Below are 19,573 nucleotides of genomic sequence, written 5' to 3'. Positions count from 1 at the left end.
ACCAAATCAGGTATTTTTGGTTTTTGGTAATTTTTAATTACAATGATAATGTTTACTTGTGGCAGGCATTGTTCTAAATGCTTTATAGATAACATTTAAGCTGCATAGTTGACCGGTGACCTGTGATTATCCCTACTTGACATGAGAAGAGGCTGAGGTGCAGAGAGTTAAGTGCCACAGAGTTCCCCGGCTAGCAGTCTGTGCCTCACCAGCCAAGCTTTACTGATTCTTCAATAGTGGCGCAGTTAAATTTGGGATCTCCCCATGGCATATATCCATCACACGTCTTTAAAGGAAATCATAAAATCTAAGCTATTCTGTTAGACAAAGCATATTTATAGACATGAACTAGAGAGCTCATGACGAGTACGCTTTGGTTTTGGTGTTCCCTGCTCTGCCCTTCTGTACTGCTGCACCCTTGCTGAGGCACAGGCTGGAGATGGGCTTTGTTTGGGGACAATCATCAAGGTCAGTTTACAGCCACAGTAAGAGAAGATCACTTAAGGGGAAAGGTAGTGATGTTGGGAAAGTTGGTCCGCAGACAACTTCCAGCCCTTCTTAGCTAACGTGGTCTAGGGCATTTTTGACACATTTACTTGCACCTGCAGCCTGGAATGATAGTTTATTTTAGTTTAACGTTTGTTTAGTCCTCCTAGAGCATTGTGAAAGTAGGTTTTATCTCATTTTATAGATGGCGAAAACGAAGTTCAGAAAAATTAAGATTTTCTACGTTTTATATCAGCGATTTGCTGCCTAGCAGCACTTCTTAAGATGTATGTATTTCAGGGTGCCTGGTTGTGTCTCAGTCAGTTAAGTGTCTGAGTCTTGATGTTGGCTCAGGTCATGATCTCAGGGTGGTGAGTTCAAGCCCCACGTTGGGTTCTCTTTCATGTTAATCGGATGATGTGACACCTCATTTCAGGGTGCATCACACTGCTGCCTGTAGTAGTTGTATGTTTGCCCTGGGGTAGTGAAATGCATTTTTATAAACAGAGAACATCTTTGTGGGCCACTGTGCTTAATTGGTTTAGAGAACTGGCACTCAGCTATGAAGGATGAATTATTCACAAGCGTGGGGGATGACATAATACTCTATTATGGAATTTTTCAAGATGCCTGACCTAGATATGCTGCAGCAAAAAGAAAGTGAGCCAGGCTATTTTGCATCTGAAATTCCAGAAATGCAAATAGTGTTTCAGTGTATACTCTCTTTGGGAAAGGAACATGGCAGACTTTAAGGGTGGTAGGGAGAGAGGTGCATATGTAAAGAAAAGCAATGGCTTGTGACTCAGAGATCCAATATCAAGCTTCTAAAAAGGAAAAAAAGAAAAAGGTATGTACAGCATCCCAGTCCCTTCTTACAGGTGTGTGGTTAGGACGAAGGACTACATCAGTGTTTTTAACAGTGTAGATGGAAGAAATCTGTCCTCCAGAAGGGCAATGTTGAATAAATTATGGCGCATCCATACAAAGCAATGCAATCTGCTATCAAAAAGGATGAGGTAATCCATATGTTAACATGGAATTACCTCCAAAACATATGAAGTGGGAAAGCATGTTGTCTGACCTATTATCTACATCTATAGAATATAGTAACCTGAATTGTACAAAGAAGATACTATAGGTTGTCAATTCCCTTTTATACTTTCCTGTGCTAGAGAGTCTAGAAAGCTACAACGTGCTTCCCAGACTCCTTTAGAGCTACGATTCCAAAGAAAACCAAAGTTCTCTGATCAGATGCACTTATATGAGATTTTGATTCAAAACTGAATTATGTGGGGAGAGCAGCAAGGCCTGAAGTATCTGTTTATAATGCAGGCTTGTATCTTACCAAGGGTGATGTGATTTTGGAGCTGATGGCTGTGATGATGGAGGTTTTCTGATGTGGCAGGTAGCTTCTTAAGCATAAAAACAGCAGCTGTGCCTTGCAATTTCACTTCTGCGGTTATGGGATTGGGAGTCATTGCTAGAATTCAGCCTAGAATCCATTTCAGGCCTTTTCAATGATAACTGAGTTTACGATACTGCTTAATAAATTCCTTTTGCTTAAAGTAGATCGAGGAGATTCTGTTGTCTGAAAATATAAATGCTGATCAAGTAATTGGTCTCAGAAATATTGCAGGAAACATATCCTTAAGGAAATGTGATCTTAGTTTAGTTATAGGACCTGGCTGGGTTTCAAGGCAGAATGGGACACAGACTTGTGGTTGAACCTGGGTTAGAGCTTCACCTTTGATTATTTGCAATGAAATGTACCCTTGTCAATAAATTCAGCTGATCTACGCTATGTTCGTCTACACCGGCTCTGCATCCTCAGAGTTGGTTGTTGTTGTCTTTTTTTTTTTTTTAACATATATTCTTCAAGAGTTATGAAATTCTTATAATTCTGTTAATATGTAAGCCTGCTTTTCCAGGGTTTGACTTTGGAATTACAGACAATTTGAGGGTTTGGTTCAGTCAGGGGTCAGAGGCAGTAAGAGGTGTAGGAGTGGTAAATGAGAATTAGAATTTTATTTTGGTGTGGTCATTAGAGGGTATTCAAGAAAGTCACCCATCCTCATTAGATAGGGGAGGAGGAGATGCTTCTGTTGACAAGGGCAATCTTTGGGGTTTTGAGTGCTTGGAGTTATTGGAATCCTCTCAAGTATCACCATTCCATCTTGTAGGTTTGTGCTCCCCGCCCCCCAATATAGTAATTCTCATGTAAGAAATCTGCAGAAACCGAGTCCAACCTGTGTTGTAAATCCGTAACCTGCAGGATCAGACTCTGCTTCTGGTTTATCACTGTATCAGCCTTATGGCTACAAGAGGGAAGATATTTTTCTGGACAGTCATGGATACTCGCTGGTTCTCTGACCTGGCTTATATGTCTGTTAGGCAGTTGGATAGGAATATGAAGTGTGCCTCACAATTAAGGTTTTCCATTTTTTTCTTGTACCAGTTCTGGTAAGTTATGCTTTTCTAGGAATTTGTCCATTTTGTAAACATGTTCAAATTTAGTTGCTTAAAGTTCTATATTATATCAGTGTCTATAGCATCTGTAATGTCCCCTTTTTTGTTTCTGATGTTGATAATGTGTGTGGTTTTTTATGATCAGTACTCCTCATTGGCTTATCAACTTTCTTAGCATCCTAAAGAATCAATTTTTTGCTTTGATCATTTTCTATATTGTATGTTTTTTTCCTATGACATTAAATTCTACCTTAATTCCTTCTGTGTACCTTTTTGGGTTCAAATTGCTGTTCTTTTTCTGAAAAGAGCTCCTTAAGTAACTGAATTATTTTCATTTCTAAATTTAAGACTATAAATCATCTTTTTGATACTGTTGTAGTTACATCCTATAAGATTTTAAAGCCTTACGTTCATTATTCAGTTAAAAATATTTTTTAATTTCCGCTGTGCTTTCTCCTTTGACCCTTGGATTATTTATAAATGAATTCCTTAATTTCCAGGTTTTCAGAAGTTTCCTATTTTCTTTTTGAATTGATTTCTAGGTTAATTCCATGATGATCAAATAACATACTTTGAATAATTTCAGTTCTTTAAAATTTGTTGATATTTGCATCATGACCCTGTATCAGGTAAGTTTTGGAAAGTGTTCCATGTATATTTGAAAAGAATGTATATTCTGTTATTGTGGGGTACATTGTTCTATGAATAACAGTTAAGTCAACTTGATAATCAGGTCAAACTTGATAATAAACTTGATAATTAAGTCAACTTGATAATTACAAGTCAACCTGATAATCAGCTTACTGAATATTTTGTCTCCTTATATAAGTTACCGAGAAAGGTATATTAAATTCTCCCACTCTGTACTATGTCTGTTTCTCCTTTTAGTTCTGTCATTTTGCTTTAGATATTTTAAAGCTATGTTTCTGAATGTTTAAAAATTTAGAAATATATCTTGTGGGATCAATGCTTTAATCATTATAAGAAGGGTGGTATCTTTGGAGCGCCTGGGTGGCTCAGTCAGTTAAGCGTCTGCCTTTGGCTCAGGTCATGATCTCGGGGTCCTGGAATCAAGCCTCGCACCAGGCTCCCTGCTTAGCAGGGAGTCTGTTTCTCCCTCTTCCTCTGACCTTCCCCCCTGCTATTGCTCTCTCTCTCTCAAATAACTAAATAAAATCTTAAAAAAAAAAAAGAAGGATGCTGTTTTTACAATGTGTCTTTCCTTTATTAAATAAAGTCTGTTTTGATAATAAAATAGCTGCACCACATTAATTTTGGTACTTACATAATATATGTTCTTCTACTCTTTTACTTTTTAAATTAGGTTTTAAATTTTAATTCTAGTATAATGTATAGTGTTATATCCGTTTCTGGTGTACAGTGTAATGACTCAATAATTCTCTACAACACCCAGTGCTCATCACAAGTGCACTCCTTAATCCCCAACACCTGTTTCACCCATCCCCTCCCCCATCTGCCCTCTGATAATCATCAGTTTGTTCTCTATAGTTAAGAGTCTGTTTTTTGGGTTATCTCTTTTTTACTTTGTTCTTTTGTTTCTTAAATTATACATGAGTGAAATCATATTGTATTTGTCTTTCTCTGACTTATTTTGCTAAGCATTGTACTCTCTAGCACCATCCATGTTGTTGAAAATGGGAAGATTTTATTATTTTTTTATGGCTGAATGATATTCCGTTTGTGTGTGTGTGTGTGTGTACATGATCATGTATATATATGTGTGTATGTGTATATATACATATATACATGATACATCGTGTGTGTGTATGTGTGTATATATCACATCTTTATCCATTCACCTATTGATGGACACTTGGGCTGCTTCCATTATTTGGCCATTGTAAATAATGCTGCAATAAGCATAGGGGTGCATGTAACCCTTTGAATTAGTGTTTTTGTATTTTTTGGTAAATACTCAGTACTGCAATTACTGGATTAAAGGGTAGTTCTTTTTTGGAAGTTTTCCTTTTTCTTCTATGAGATAGTTTGAGAAGAATAGGTATTAACTCTTCTTTAAATATTTGGTAAATTCACCTGTGAAGCCCTCTTGTCCTACACTTTTGTTTGTTTGGGAGTTTTTTGATTATTGATTCAGTTTCATTGCTGGTAATTGATCTGTTCAAATTTTCTATTTCTTCCTGCTTCAGTTTTGGTATGTTATGTGTTTCTAGAAATTTATCCATTTCTTCTAGGTTGTCCAGTTTGTTGGCATATAATTTTTCATAATATTCACTTACAGTTGTTTATATTTCTGTAGTGTTAGTTGTTATTTCCCCTTTCATTTGTGCTTTTGTTTATTTGGGTCCTCTCTCTCTCTGTCTCTCTCTCTCTCTCTCTCTCTTTCTCTCTCTCTTTGTCGAGTCTGGCTAGAGGTTTATCAATTTTGTTGAACTTTTCAAAGAACCAGCTCCTGGTTTCATTGATCTGTTGTTCTATTGTTTTGTTGTTGTTTGTGTTTTGATTTTTTTGTTGTTTTTTGTTTTTTGGGTTTTTTTTTTTTTTTAGTTTCTATTTAATTTATATCTGCCATAATCTTTATTATTTCCTTTTTTCTGCTGGTTTGGGTTTTTGTTTGTTCTTTTTCTTGCTCCTTTGGCGTAAGGTTAGTTGTTTATTTGTGACTTGTCTTACTTCTCAAGGTAGACTTGTATTGCTATAAACTTCCCACTTAGAATGACTTTTTCTGCATCCCAAAGATTTTGGACCATTGTGTTTTCATTTTCATTTGTTTCCATGTGATTTTTAAAATTTCTTCTTTGATTTCTTGGTTGATCCATTCATAGTTTAGTAGCATGTTATTTAACCTCCATGTATTTGCTCTTTCCAGATTTTTTCTTGTAATTAATTTCTAGTTTCATAGCGTTGTGGTAGAAAAGATGCATGGTATGACTTTGATCTTTTTGAATTTATTGGAATTTATTTTATGGCCTAGTATGTGATCCATTCTGGAATGTTCTATGTGTGTTCAAAAAGAATGTGTATTTTGCTGTGTTAGAGTGGAATGTTCTGTATATATCTGTTAAATCCATCTGATCCAGTGTGTCATTCAAAACTATTGTTTTTTTTATTGATTATCTGTTTGGATGACTTGTCCTTCAATGTGTTAAAATCTCCTAATATTATTGTATTACTATTGATTAGTTCCTTTCTGTTTGTTATTAACTGTTTATGTATTTGGGTGCTCCCATGTTGGGTGCATAAATTTTTACAATTGTTATATCTTCTTGTTGGATTGTCTCCTATTACTATATACTGCCCTTTTTTGTTCCTTGTTACAGTCTTTGTTTTAAAGGCTATTTTGTCTGATAGAAGTATTGCTAACCTGGCTTTCTTTTGACATCTTTTTGCATAATGTTTCTTCATCTCCTCACTTTAAATCTGCAGGTGTCTTTAGGTCTGAAATAAGTCTCTTATAGGCAACATATAGTTGGGTCTTGTTTTTTTATCCATTCTGTCACCCCGTGTTCTTTGGAGTGTTTAGTACATTTCAATTCAAAGTAATTATTTCTTGGGGTGCCTGGGTGGCTCAGTCGTTAAGTGTCTGCCTTCGGCTCAGAGCGTGATCCCAGAGTTCTAGGATCGAGCCCCACATCAGGCTCCCCTGCTGGGAGCCTGCTTCTTCCTCTCCCGCTCCCCCTGCTTGTGTTCCCTCCCTCTCTCGCTGGCTGTCTCTCTCTCTCTGTCGAATAAATAAATAAAATCTTTAAAAAAACCACAAAAAACAAAGTAATTATTTCTTGACTATTTTAATTTTTTAAAAAGTAAGCTCTATGCCCAAGATGAGACTTGAACTCATGACCCCAAGATTAAGAATCACATGTTCTGACTGAGCCAACTAGGTGCCCCTCGAAGTAATTATTGATAGATACGTATTTATTGCCATCTCGTTACTTGTTTGTGGTGGTTTTGTAGTGTTTTTCTGATCCTTTCTTGTTCTCTTTCTTGGTTTGTTGGCTTCCTTTAGTGATATATTTAGATTTCTTTCTCTTTATTCGTTGCTTATGTATTACTGCTTTTTGATTTGTGGTTACCATTAGGTTTGTATATAACATCTTCTGCATATAGTAGTCTATATGAAGTTGATGGTTGTTTGAACCCATTTTTTTTTTAACTAGGCTCCACACCCAGCACAGAACCCAACACGAGGCTTGAACTCACAGCCGTGAGATCAAGACCTGGGCTGAAGAGTCAGATGCTTAACTGCCTGAGTCACCCAGGTGCCCCTGTTTACCCATTCTTTATTCTTCTCCCCCACCTTCCATGTTTTTTAGGTAGATGGTGTCATATTTTTATCCTTTTATTTTGTGAAACTCTTGACTGATTTTTATAGATATACTTATTTTTACTGCTTTTGTGGGTTTTTTTTGTTTGCTTTTTTTTTTTTTTTTTTTTTTTTTTTTACTTTTCATACTCTCACTTGTGTCTTTCCTTTCCAAAGAATCCCCTTTAATATTTCTCATAGGGCTGGTTTAGTGGTCGTTTAGTTTTTGTTTGAGAAACAGTCTGTCCTGTTGTGAATGGTAGTCTTGCTGGATAGAGTATTCTTGGCTGCAGATTTTTTCCCTTTCAGCACTTTGAATTTATCATGCCATTCCCTTCTGGCCTGTAAAGTTTCTGCTGAAAAATCCACTGATAGACTTATGGGGTTTCCCTCGTATGTAACTGTCTTCTGCTGCCTTAAAAAAGTGTTATCACTACTTTTTGCCGTTTTAATTACTATGTGTCTTGTTATGGACCTCCTTGGGTTGATTTTTTTGGGGGTAATCTTTGTGCCTCATGGATCTGAATATCTGTTTCCTTCCCCAGGTTAAGAAAGTTTTCAGCTATTATCTCTTCAAATAAGTTTTCTGTCCCCTTTTCTCTCTCTTTTTCTTCTGGAATCCATATAATGTGAATATTAATTACACTTTATGTAGTCACTGAGTATCCTAAAACTGTTCTCAATTTGCATAATTTTTTTCTCTCTTTCATTTGCTCAGCTTGGTTGCATTCCATTACTGTGTCTTCCAGGTCATTAATTAATTTCTCTGCTTCCTCTAGCCTGCTATTTATTCCATCAAGTATATATTTTTAAAGATTTTATTTATTTGAGAGAGCGAGCAAAAGAGAGAGAGTGTGTGTGAGAGCACAAGCAAGGGGGAGGGCAGAGCGATGGGGAGAAGCAGACTGCCCTCTGAGCGGGGAGCCTGACATGGGGCTTGATCCCATGACCCCGGAATCATGACCTGAGCCAAAAGCAGATGCTTAACTGACTGAGCCACCCAGGTGCCCCCATCAAGTGTATTTTTAATTTCATTTGTTGTCTTCTTCATCTCTGATTGGTTCTTTTTTTATCTCTTTGTTAAGGGTCTCACTGATGTCCTCCACTCTTTTCTCAAGTCCAGTGACTAGCTTTATGGTCATTACTTTAAATTCTCTGTCAGGCATATTGCTTCTGTCTGTTTTGCTTAGGTCTTTTGCTGTGGTTTGGTCTTTTTCTTTCATTTGGGACATATTCCTTTTTCTCCTCATTTTGTCTGACTGTCTGTTTCTGTGTGTTAGGAAAGTCAGCTCTGTCTTTTGCTTTTGAAGGTAATGGGCTTCTGAAGATGTCCTCTAGTGCCCTGCCATGCAGTGTCTTCTGTTCCCCAGGACCTGGCACTTCATGGAGTGTCTATTATATGTGTGTTGTGTGTGCCCTGCTGTTGAGTCCTGGCCTCTTTTTCTTTGAGTCCAGTTGTCTGCAGTAGCTTTCTTTGCCTGTTGTGGGCAGTGTTTGGTCCCTCAGTGGATGAGGGATGATGCTTTAACAAGGCGTATATTGGTCTGCTTGTGAAATGTGGCCTGCTGCCACCACTGCTACCAGAACCAAGGCCTGCAAAAGGTGTGGGTCAGGAGGCGAGATGTTGGTGGGGTTTGCGCCTGTGTTCTGGGGGAGGTGGCCCACAGCACTGGGACTGAGGCAAGCATGACAGGGAGGGGCAGATGTGCCAAAGTACAGGGGGGCAGGGCTTGGTGCAAGCAAGTTAGGTAGTGTCAGAACTGGTTCCTACAGGTGGCCGTGTGTTTATGCTGGGGTGTGGGAGAGGAAGTGGCACATGCTAGCTCCTTTGTTCCTGGGGTCCGGGCCTCCCTGCAATCTGTCTCTCTAGGATATACTCTGAGATGAGTAAATAACTCTCTCCCATCCGTCCCTGGCATTTTTCAAATTGCTGTTTCTACACTGTATCTCTGCTGACTGTTTAAGGGTGGGGACTCAGCTTCCTAACATCCTCCAAACTGAGGCCCCCAATTTTAAAATTCCAGGCTTTAAGTCCCACTGATTGTAAGCACTCACAGGATTCAACCACTCTTGCTTTCAGAGCCAGATGTTATGGGGATTTGTCTTCCCTGTGTGGGCTTCCCAGGGATATAGTCTGTTTCTTGCCCTCCTCCACAACCTGGCTTCCTCTCCAGTATGGATGACCATGGTCCATTTTGTTCCCAAACCACATCTTCACCCTTCCTACCTTTTCAGTGTGGCCTCTTCTCTACCTTTAGTTGTGGAGTTTGTTCTGCTAGTCTTTGGGTTGTTTTTTGGGTTTTTTTATGCTGATGTGAGTATTATCTAGTTGTATCATGAGATGAGGCAAGCTTACGGTCCTCCTACTCTGCCAGCCTCCCCCACTCTTTTACTTCCCATTTTCTAGCATTCTTATGTTTATGTGTGGCTCTTGCAAGCAGCATATAGTTGTTTTATTTGGCTTCTATAGATTTGAGTAATGTGCCTTTTAATTAGATAATTTACATATAATATGCTTACGAATATATTTGGGCTTAAATATTCCATCTTATTGTTCATTTTCTATTTATTTCACTCATTCTGTATTCCTTTTTCTCTCCTTACTTCTTTTGGATTAATCAAATATTTATTATTTACACCCCTCCTCCCTTTTGGCTTGTGTTTTTTCACTAGTTCGCCTACAAATCACAACATGTATTCTTGATTTATTAGAGTGCAATATCCATTGCTTTTTTTTTTTTTTTTTGAGAGGGAGAGGGAGGCGGGAGAGGGAGGCAGGAGGGGGCGGAGGGAGAGAGAGAGAATCCTAAGTAGGCTTCATGCCCAGTGCAGAGCCCAACACAGGGCTTGATCTCACAACCCTGAAATCATGACTTGAGCCAAAATCAAGAGTCAGTCGCTTAACTGACTGAGCCCCCCAGGTATCCCTTCCAAAATAATGTTGGTATCACAGAAGAACTTCCTCTAGTTGTCTCTTTCCAGCCTTTTATATTATTGTCAGGCATTTTAATTTTACAGACATTTTAAATCCTATGCAAAATTATTATCGTTGTTTTATAGGGTAATATTTACTTAAATTTACCCACTTTGATCATTATTCCTTTTCTCATTTCTATCTTCCCATCTGGGATCATTTTCATTCTGCTTATTTATTTATTTATTTATTTATATACTTATTTATTTTAAGTAGGCTCCACACCCAGAGTAGAGCGCAACATGGGGCTTGAACTTACAACCCTGAGATCAAGACCTGTGCCAAGATCAAGAGTTGGATGCCCAACTGACTGAGCCACCCAGGTGACCTATGATTCCGTGTAAGTTTACTGTAGGTCTAAAGACAATTAATCTTCTTAGTTTTAGGACATTCCTTTTTAAAATGTCTGCTTCATCTTTTTAAAAAACAGCTTCATTGAGGATGTTTACTTAACCATAAAATTCACTCATTTGAATTGTACATTTCAGTGGTTTCTAGTATATTCAAAGATGTACAACCATCACCACAATCCATTTTAAAATATTTCTGTCACCCCAGAAAGATCCCTTGTGCCCTTTTACCATCACTTCCCACTCTCACTGCTAGTCCCAGGAAATCAGTAGTTCGCTATCTCCATAGGTTTGCCTTTTCTGAAAATGTAATGTATATGAAATCATACAATATGTGGTCTCTTATGTCTGGCTTTTTCCATTTAGCACGTTTCAAAGGCCCAGTCATGCTCAGTGTGTATCAGTTCACTCCTTTATCACAATAGAATTCCATTGTGTGGCTATGCCACATTTTGTCTATTCATTTACCAGGTGATGGACGTTTGGGTTGTTTCTTCTTTTTGGCTGTTATGAATAATGCTGCTGAGCATTTGTATACAAATTTTGTGTGGACATGTTTTCATTTCTCTTGTGTGTTTACTTAGAAGTGGAATGGCCGGTTCATATGGTAAATTTATTTTATTTTATTTTATTTATTTATTTATTTTTAAAGATTTTATTTATTTATTTAACAGAGATAGCCAGCGAGAGAGGGAACACAAGCAGGGGGAGTGGGAGAGGAAGAAGCAGGCTCACAGCAGAGGAGCCTGATGTGGGGCTCGATCCCGTAACGCCGGGATCACGCCCTGAGCCGAAGGCAGGCGCTTAACTGCTGTGCCACCCAGGCGCCCCGTAAATTTATTTTTTAACTTAAGAAACTGCCTGTTTTCTTAAGTGGTTGCATCACTTCACATTCCTGCCGGTAATGCGTTACGGTCCAGCATCTCTACAACCTCCCCAGCGCTTGTTCCTGTGTGTCTTTGATTATGGCTTTTCTAGTGCGTGGGAAGATAGATCTTATTTTGGTTTTAATTTGCATTTCCCTGATGTTGAGCATTTCTCTCAAAGTGCTTATTTTATTGATGCCTTTCATCAGTTTTGGATAAATTCTTAACCATAATTTCCTTAAATATTGCTTTCTCATCCATTTTCAGGTTCTAATTACATGTATGTTAGACTTTTGCACCATGTCTGTGTTTTATGGTTTTTTTTTTTATACTTTTCTCTTATACTTTAGTCTGGATAGTTCCTGTTGACCTACCCTCACTAATCTTTCTCTACCTGTGTCTGGTTTTAATAATCCCATATATAAAGTTCTCTGCGTATCCGTTCTAGAATTCCCTCTTGATTCTTTATAGATTCCAGTTCTGTGGTGATAATACTCAATCTTTTCTCATACTTTATTGGAGTATTCATCTTGGTTATTTCAAAGTCCGTGTTCAGTTAGAGTCCATTCTGTGAATTCCTTGTGGGTATGTTTCTCTGTAGTATCTGGTCTTTAAAAAATTTTGTTTGAGAGAGAGAGGAGCAGAGGGAGAGGAACAAGCAGACTCTATGCTGAGTGTGGAGCCTGACACAGGACTCAATCTCATGACCCTGAGAGCATGACCTGAGCCGATAAAGAGTCGGACGCCTAAGCAGCTGAGCCACCCAGGCACCCATAGTTCTGTTTCCCTTTTGGTCCTATCTCCTGCTGTGCTGGGTACATTTGGATGAGATACTGGGGATTGTATATGAGGAACAGCAGAAGCTGTGGATGAAATTACTTCTTCCAGAGAGGATTCACCATATCCTCTGGCAAATAACTAGAGCAGGGACACCTCTGCAATCAAGACTGATCTTTTTCATGGCGGGGCTTCAGGTGTTATAAAGTTGGCTCTGCCTGTAGTTCCCCTCAGCTTCTAGGCATAGCCTTTTAGGGGTCACAGTGAGAGCCGGAAGTATTCTTGGAGGCCTCCCTCCTGAGGACCTTAGGTGGTTTTGTTTTTCCAGTGTTGTGCGACCGATGAATGCTCTGCTGCATTTTCCTCCCTCCCTCCCTTCCTTTTCTTCCTCTCTTTCTCCCCCTTTTTCTTTTCTTCCTTTCCTTTCCTTTCTTTCTTTTTTTCTTTTTCTTTCTCTCTCTCCCTCTTTCTCTCTCCCTCCCTCCCTTCCTCTTTCACTCAAGATTTTATTTATTTGATGGAGAGAGAGCACAAGCAGGGCGGTGGCAGTGAGAGGGAGAAGCAGACTCGGTAACCGACTGAGCCACGCAGGCGCCCCTCTGCTGCACTTTTTCCCTTTAGTTTCTCACCTGACACAACATAAAAGTTAGTAAATGCCTGAGAGGACAACTAGCCTAGGTCACTTTCCTCCATGTCCCTTCTCTCAGAATCTTTGCCACTCGGGTCTTAGTTGCCTTAGAAACTCTCCAGTGACTTCAGATCGATGCTGCATGCATTCGTTCAGCCTTTCTGCTTTTTAGTGGCAGAGCATTACAAGCTAATCTGTCAGAGCTAGAAACAGTATAGAACAAGTTATTTTTGAACCCAAATTATAAATGTTTGCTCTGATGGTATTTTTTCCTGTTTATTAATTTATTTGAGACCAGGAAAAAAGTATGTAGTATATTTAATAATCACCTTTATTGAGAAGAGCTTTGTAACGTGTAACTGGGCTTGTCATGAACAGTCGAGGCCTTATCATTTCACCTGTATACTGTTACCCCCCACCCCCCAAAATAAGTTATTTCACTCTGTAAAATAATTGGTCTCAGTGAAACTGAGTTCCAGGATATCATTATCTGGAGCCTACCTATATCTAGGTCAATTTAAAAAAAAAGGTGTTAATTTTTTATTTTGACAGACACGATCAACCCCATTGCCTCTCCACATGCTATCTAATAACACCAATCACCAAGAAACTATCAACGATGAAAATAATGCTGCATCGTGTTCTCCCACTTTCCGTGCGACAGGCATTCTCTCTCAAGGTTGCAAATCTTTGGGCTCAGATCTCTTCACACCTAAGAGTGGTGTATCCCAATGGCAGGAAGTGACAGGGGACCCTTCTCTCCATCCATATGGCACAACTGAGCTTCCTTTGAAATCTATTATCCTGACTTGAACTTGAATCCCCATGTCTGCCTGCGTCTGTGGCCTGTCTGCTAATGTCTCACCTGCTGCCTGCACCGGCTTTCAGCAGTGACTGCAAGCCGGACCCAGCATTCTTCTGCTCCCAGGTGCCCAGATCTACTCTACCAGGAGCTCCACACGCACATGCTCTTGGCTCTAAGCACCCCTGCTCGGCATTCATCACACCTCGTACTTTCAAGTTGGAAGTAGAAAAGTGTCAGCCCTATTTTACTATTTAAAATGGTTTTCTATTCAATATGAGTTCTTATTGTTAGGCGTATGTTTAGGCAGAGCTATATGTCAACATAAGACAGTGAAAGTTCCTTATTTTTTATACATAACTGAGTCTTTTCCTGAGAACTAGAAGTCTAGGAAAGACTTTTTTTTTTTTGTAAGTGAGCTCTACAGCCAGTGGGGCTTGAACTCACGACCCTGAGATGAAGGATTGCCATGTTCTACAAACTGAGCCAGCCAGGTGCTCCCCAAAATGCATTTTTTATAGCTGTTCTTTCTTTGTAGGCGAAAACACCAAATTTGAGATAAAATTAAATATTGAATTTAAACCTATCAGAGGTCTCCCAGTTGTCACTAACTTATAGTGATCTGGGGCTTGTTTTGATATCTAATTAAAAGCCAGATCAAAACAAAGAAAACCAAAATAGTTACCCTGTCCTTCAATCTGCTGTCCTTTCTAGGAAGATTTTGGTGAACCTAAGTTACTGTACCTTTATACCAGTGTCTGACTTGGAACGACATGTCATAGGATTCACACTCAAATGTTTGAAGTCATATTCATGAATTACACAGGAAATAATGGTTCATGGACTGATAGCTCTTTTATTCTACCAAGTTACAATGGGTCTCAGAAGGTCATCTTTATTGCTTGTTAAAATTCACAATCTGTAATTATATTGTTGTCCCATTAGGTAGAGAGCAAAGGCTTTCCTTATTCACGCTGGGTCTCCCATGCCCCGTACAGCACTACGCACAGGAGAGCCCCTCAGTGTTTGAGAATGAACCACCAGTCTGCCTCTTCTTTCTCTTTTTTTCGAAGTGTCCATTTATGTGTTGTCTGTGGCTATTTTTGTGCCACAAGAGTTGAGTGTTGTGACAGATGCGACTAGCTAACTAAATGGAATGTCTACTTTTTGGAAACTTTGTGAACCCTTGTTTTAAGTCATAGTAATCAGGAAAACACCTTATGCCCAAGTATACTCAGCATTTACATTCTTTTTTTTTTTTTTTAAGATTTTATTTATTTATTCGACAGAGATAGAGACAGCCAGCGAGAGAGGGAACACAAGCAGGGGGAGTGGGAGAGGAAGAAGCAGGCTCACAGCGGAGGAGCCCGATGTGGGGCTCGATCCCAGAACGCCGGGATCACGCCCTGAGCCGAAGGCAGACGCTTAACCGCTGTGCCACCCAGGCGCCCCCCAGCTTCCATTATTTTTATTAAGAAGTCATCCAGAAGTTGAATTGTTGTCCTTTTAGATAATATGCTGCCCCCCGTCTTGCCATGGCTATGCCTTACCTTTGCTTTAGTTTTCAGCAATTTACCATATTGTGCCTAGATGTGGTTTTCTTCGGTATATTCTGCATGGGGTTAGTGGTGCTTTCAAATCTGTTGTTTGATGTCATTAGTTCTGGAAAGTTTTTAGCCAATATTATTACACATACTATTAGCTTTTTCTTCTCTCCTTCTAGAGAATTATATGCCATTTTGCTTCTCTACTTTTCAGTTATTTAATCTGTTGTTAAAGCCATTTACTGAGTTTGTAATACCTCTTATTATGCCTTTCAGTTCCAGCTTTTCCATTTTATAGATTTTATTTGGGGGGGGGAGGGGAGTAGGGGAGGAATGAGAGCACAAGCAGGGGGAACAGCAGAGGGAGAGGGGAAGCAGGCTCCCTGGCAGCCCAATGCGGGACTCGACCCTGGAATCATTACCTAAGCCACCCAGGAGTCCTCAGGTTTTCCATTTTAAATTCAATTTCTAGTTTTTGGCCAAATTCTCAATTTTTAAATTTCCTTGCCCATATTAAAGATAGTTATTACAAAATCCATTTCTGATAGCTCCTTTATTTGGATCTTATGTTCCTTTCTGTTGTCTGTATTTTTCAGTTTTCAATTCCATTTGGCTTCCTTATGTACCAGGTTATTTTTATGCCCTGATTTTTACATGTCAAAAATTGCAATAAAAGGGGCGCCTGGGTGGCTCAGTAGGTTAAGCATCTGCCTTCAGTCGGGTCGTGATCCCACAGTCCTGGGATGGAGCCCCACGTCAGGCTCCTTGCTCAGCTGCTTCTCCCTCTATGCCTGCTGTCCCCCTGCTTGTGCTCTCTACCCCCTCTCTGTCAATAAATAAAATCTTTAAAAAGCTTTAAAAAATTATAAGAATGTGAGACCCAATATGACATCATCTTCTTCCAGAGAGGATTTGTGTTTTTGGTAGACAGCTAAGGGTATCAGCAATCCTGGATTACATTGGTGAATTATAATTCAGATGATTTAAAACTGGCCTTCAGTCTGTTTGTGGAAGGAAATTTCTGGTTAGTCATTATTTCTAGGCCACCTCAAAGCATTGGGGGGTTATTCAAGCACCACCTACTTGATCCTTCTCGATACCGGTTTTGTTTCCCACTAGCACTGCATGGTTTAAAAAAAAAAAAATGATCAGTTTCTTGGGCCTTTAGCCACCTTTCTGGAATCTACACATATTCTTAGGGAACAAATTGTCCCAAATGCCAGGTTCCTTTTTGGGTTTATGTTTTCTCCTGGTTATTGGTGCACAATTTCCTCAGTGACTTAATTCCTCAGTACTTCTGGGCTTTCTAGGACCTGTATTTCTTAGCCCAGCATTTGTGGAACTAGATGTTGAGCTCTGTAATGGCTGCTGGGATGTACCTAGAATCTGTTTCATGAATACGCAGCTCTTTCCAGAGGTGCTGGCTACTGACTGCTCCCAGTGAATTTTTTTCTCTGGAAATGGCTCTCCGCTTATGGCAGCTGCCTTGCCTGGAAAGACTGCTTATTCCCAGCAGACCGCCTGAACCAAAAGATGAGGTGGGTGTACGTTTCAACCACAGTGCCTTAATTCCAGACTTCTGTGGAGGGTCATTTCAGCTTTAGAGCTAAAGATCTGAAAGGGACATCTGCTGAAACTTCATAATGGTTCACCTTTTCCTTCTGCCCAGTTCTGCTTCCCTGATTTCCTTACAGGTTTTCTTTGGGCGTACTTCCCAATTAATCTACTGCAGAATTCCAGGAAATCAAATTTACGAGTCTGTTTAATTTGCTTTTAATATAATCATGTATCATTTCTTTTTTGTTGTATTTAACTCCTTTTGGGGGAGAGAAATTACTGTTGGGATAAGTAGAACATTTGGGAGAAGTAATATACTTTGGCCATGACAGAAGCAATTAAGATACACTGTCTTTTGCCTCAGGGGGCAATCTTTACTTTGTGTTTCACATTTACTTTTTAAAAATTGAGATATAATTGACATATAACATATTGGTTTCAGTTATATGACATTAAGATTTTTATATCTATTGTGAAATGCTCACAACATCTCTAGTTAATATCCATCCACATACATACTTACAAATTTTCTTGTGATGAGAACTTTTACAATTTACTCTTAGCAACTTTCAAATATACAATACAATATTATTAGTTATAGTCACCATGCTATGTATTACATCCCCATGACTGATTTTATAACTGGAAGTTTGTACCTTTTGACCACCTTCACCTATTTCACCCATCTGTTCTCTGTATCTATGAGCTCAGATTAAAAAAAAAATTATACATATAAGCGAGATCATATGGTATGATCATTTCATTTAGCATAATTTATGCCCTCAAGGTCCATCCATGTTCTTACATATGGCAAGATTTCCTTCCTTTTTATGGCTGAATAACATTCCACAATATGTTTATGTGTGTATGTGTTTGTATACACACAATTTCTTTTTCATCCATTGGTGAACACTTAGGTTGTTTCCCTGTCAGGGCTGTTACAAAGCTGCAATGAACATGGCAGTGTAGATGTCTTTTTGAGTTTTTGTTTTCTTTGGATAAATACCTAGAAGTAAAATTTCTGGATCACATGGTAGTTCTAGTTGTAATTTTTTGAGGATCCTCTATCCTGTTTTCCACAGTGGCTGCACCAGTTTACCTTCTCCCCAACAGTGCGCACGTGTTCCCTTTTCTCTACTTGTGTAACACTTGTTATTTCTTGTCTTTTTGATAGTAGCCATTCTAATGAGTATGAGATATTGTGTCATTGTGGTTTTGATTTGCATTTCCCTGATATTAGTGATGTTGGGCACCTTTTCACATACTTCTCGCCATCTGTATGTCATATTTAAAAAATGTCTATTCAAGTGCTCTCGTTTTTAATCAGATTTTTTTTTCTTTTTTTTTTGGCTATTGAGTTGTAGGAGTTTCCTATATATTTTGGGTATTAACGCCTTATCAGAGGATTTGCAAATATTCTCATCCATCTGTAAGTTGCATTTTCATTTTGTTGGTTTCCTGCACTGTGCAGAAGCGTAATTTGGTGCTATCAAACAACTTATTTTTTGTTGCTATTGCTTTTGCTTTTGTCAGATCTAGAAAATCATTGTCAAGACCAATGTCAAGATTATCACCGATGTTCTAGGAGTTTTATGGCTTTAGGTCTTATGGTCAGGCCTTAATCTATTTTGAGTTGGTTTTTATATATGGTATAAGATAGTGGTCCAGTTTCATTCTTTTCCATGTAGCCATCCAGTTTAACCAGCACTATTTATTGGAGAGATTGTCCTTTATCCATTGTATATTCTTGGTTCCTTTGTTATAGGTTGACCATGTATGCATGGGTTTATTTCTGGGCTATTCTGTTCCATTGATCTGTGTGTCTGTTTTTATGGCAATACCATATTACTTTGATTACTGTAGCTTTGTAACATAGCTTGAAATCAGAAAGCATGATGCCTCATCTTTGTTGTTTTTTTTCAAGACTGCTTTGGCTAGGGGAGCCTGGCTGGCTTAGTTGGTAGAGTGCGTGACTCTTGAATCCTGGGTTGTGGGTTTGAGTCCCATGTGGCATGTAGCAATTACTTGAAAATAAAATCTTAAGGGGAAAAAAAAAAAAGATTGCTTTGGCTATTTGGGGTTCTTTGGTGGTTCCACACAAATTTTAGGGTTATTTCTGTGAAAAACGCAACTGGAATTTAGATAGGGATTACACTGAATCTGTAGATTACTTTGAGTAGTGTGGACATCCTAGCAATACTCTTCCATTCCAAGAGCATGGATCATCATCTTTTTTACCTATTTGACTTCAATTTTTTTCACCAGTGTCTTAACAGTTTTCAGGGTACAGGTCTTTCCCCTTTGGTTAAATTCCTATTTTCTTTTTGATGCAAATGTAAATGGGATTATGAAATTTCTGATAGTTCATTGTTAGTATATAGAAGTACAACAGATTTCTGCATATTGATTTTTGTACCCTGGAACCTTACTGAATTTTATTATTTTTAACAGTTTTTTGGTGGAGTCTGACTTGGATGCTTTTTCCTTTTCCAAACCCTAATTGCTATGGGCTTCCAATACTAGGTTGAATAAAAGGAGGTGGGCATCCTTGTCTTGTTTCTGATCTTAGGAGGAAAAGCTTTCAATTTTTCACTGAGATGTTGGCTGTACACTTGTGATATATGGCCTTTATTATGTCGAGGTACATTCCTGCTAAACCAGTTTGTTCTTATAGTGGATGTTCAATTTTGTCAGATGTTTTTTCTGCATCTATTAAGGTGAGCTTATGATTTCTATCCTTTGTTAATGAAATGTATCATGATTGATTTCCAGGTATTGAGCCATCCTTGCATCCCTGGAATAAATCCCACTTGATTACGACATAGGATCCTTTGATTGTTG

Source organism: Ursus maritimus, unplaced genomic scaffold (genome assembly GCF_017311325.1).
Source record: "Ursus maritimus isolate PB19 unplaced genomic scaffold, ASM1731132v1 scaffold_21, whole genome shotgun sequence".
Taxonomy (NCBI): Eukaryota; Metazoa; Chordata; class Mammalia; order Carnivora; family Ursidae; genus Ursus; species Ursus maritimus.
Note: the sequence above shows the minus strand (reverse complement) of the source record.